The sequence below is a fragment of the Ochotona curzoniae genome, unplaced genomic scaffold (genome assembly GCF_017591425.1).
Source record: "Ochotona curzoniae isolate NIBS_2020 unplaced genomic scaffold, NIBS_Ocur_1.0 scaffold_4506, whole genome shotgun sequence".
Classification (NCBI taxonomy): Eukaryota; Metazoa; Chordata; class Mammalia; order Lagomorpha; family Ochotonidae; genus Ochotona; species Ochotona curzoniae.
The window spans coordinates 21,169,411-21,171,738 of NW_024467119.1; the positions used below are offsets into that span (position 1 = coordinate 21,169,411).

At 40.5% G+C, this 2,328-nt stretch overlaps 1 pseudogene; it reads right to left on the minus strand.

The window, feature by feature from the left end:
- Positions 1-469: 469 nt before the first annotated feature.
- LOC121147326 lies at positions 470-1,873 on the minus strand (annotated as a pseudogene).
- Positions 1,874-2,328: the final 455 nt, after the last annotated feature.

Genomic DNA, 2,328 nt, shown 5'->3' on the forward strand with positions numbered 1-2,328 from the left:
GGAAGAAGGAACACACCAGAGGCTTAGCTCCACTCAGATAGCTACTCTTCAAAGAAAAATAATAATAATAAAGATATCAGAAGCAAGATGGCTTAAAAAGCTTTATTTTAATCTCTAAATATACAACATTTATATCTGGCATCTACTTTCTAAAGAAACAAGTCTTAAGTAATGCTAATATAACCAATGAGGAAAAATCTTCTATCAAAATATACAATTTAAACCACAGACTAGAAGGCTAATATTTACAAAATAGCTGGAAGCCCAAAGTTTGCTTCTCTGGATGAGAAGCAACATCCATCCCTTTGAAGCACAAAGCATCAAACAAAGTCTATAGAAAGATGGATGTGTGAGCTTCTTCGTTTGTCAGATTCCGGATAAATTCATAAAGCTTGAGTCTCAGTCTTTTTATCAACGCACATCCATGTTTCTTAATCCAGATTTCCAGAAAAAGAGGGAACCAAGTAATTCAGCATCTCAAGTGAGATTTATGCCTCACCATGTATCTATCCAGTGTGTCCCAGAACTTCAAGAAAATGGGTCTATCCAAATGACATTAATGGTAGCCTAGTTCTAGCACTGTTACATCCCATTTCTGAACATTTGGATCTAGATGAACTTCATGATACTTGAGATGGAAGGCTTTAATTTTAGCAAATGTGTCAACTAGTGATCAGGCAAAAGCCACAGCCACCCTTTGAACTGCCAAGTGGGACCTTGCACAAACACTGCCACAACCCAGTCCCAATCTTGAGGCATAAGTTTAAGGGGCTGATCTAGTACTCTATAAGGTACTGTGACACTCCTTGCAGGTGCCACCTGGTTGCATTTGCTCTTCTCTGAATTAGAGTTTCATTTGCTCGTTGACAACCCTCTTTCTTCTTTTCATCTGATGGGGCAAATTTTAAATCCAGTAGAAGGTCTTTCACATTCAGCTTGGTTATTAAAGAAGTGGTAGCTGCAGGAATTATGACAATGGGAGTTTGAAAACCTTTCTTCTGATTCAGTGAGGTCTTGCTTGTGAAACTGGTCTTGGTACTGGCTGTGCTGCAGGTGTGTAAGTCTTGTGGGCAGGTGCAACCTCTGCCAACAGTTTCAGTGGCATACCGTGGTAGGTGCCCCTAGTGTTGATTCTGAAGCCTTTCGTTTCTTCTCCTTTGAACCTCTCCTGATCATATCTGCTGTAGGGGGCCAGGATAGGCTGTTTCAAATGCAATGTGGGATCCAATGAGGCTGCATTTGGAGCTGGTTGCCGTTCAGGTGCCCGCCCTTCTTCTCAGTCTTCCACAGACTGAAGAATTGCAAAAATATCATTTGAAAAATTCTTCCTGTGCTTTGTAAGATCGTGTTGCATGTCCATACTCTCTCCCTGCTGACAATATCTCGGGTCACATCTACCTCAGCATCTACAAAACTCTGCTTAAGGGCAGTGATAGCATCATCTAGGTCGGTCTTCATAGAACATTTCTTAGCCATAATTTTGGCTTTGATCGCAGCAATTTTTTCCACTCTCATGTCTTCAGACAGAATGGGTCCATGGAAAGTAAAGAAATAGAAAGCTGCTATTGGTAAAACATAACCTCTTCAGCCAGTTATACTTGGAGTTGTTGCATTTGACTTCTGTTGGCAAGCCAAAGAATTTCCCTTTAATCTTAGACAATGGTATTATGTTTAGCCTTTCTTGTCAAAGGTTTCTAATGGTGAAGATGCATTAGAACATCACCAAAGATTTTAGGAAGCCGATCTTTTGTAACATAATGATGAGACTGAGAATTTATGTTAGAATACATGACTTAAAATGGAGTGTAAACGTTGTCTCCGTAACAGACTTGGAGAGAGCCATGGCAAGACCATCGTAGAATTTCATGTCCATGTTGCCTTCTCAGTTAATTTCCCCACTTGATATCTATGAATCTAGGGTCTTAATTAAAGAAGCATTGTTCAGAGAGGTTAGCCACCATGTTTGGACTTAAGTCAAATGGTTAAGCTAGATAGTTGGCACCTTTAAGTGGTGACTTGTAGCAGACTACCAGGTGAATGTCACAATGTTCAAATGGCAGTCACCATGTTGCAAGTTGGCATACAGCCACCAAGTAGATAGCTCTATGCAGGAGCCTCGTGAGTTAATCCTAGATCAAGAGAATAGAAGTCAGTGGTGTGTGATAGCACAGGTGAAGACAAGAATGGAAGCTACAAGTGAGTCACAAGCAAAAATAGGGAGGTGAGTAAAATTCAAGGAGTGAGAGAAGCCCATCCAATCAAGATGAGGTAAAGTCATTGTATGAAATAAGTCAGAGCTGCCTACCCTCTGGTAAGACAGTCATCCTT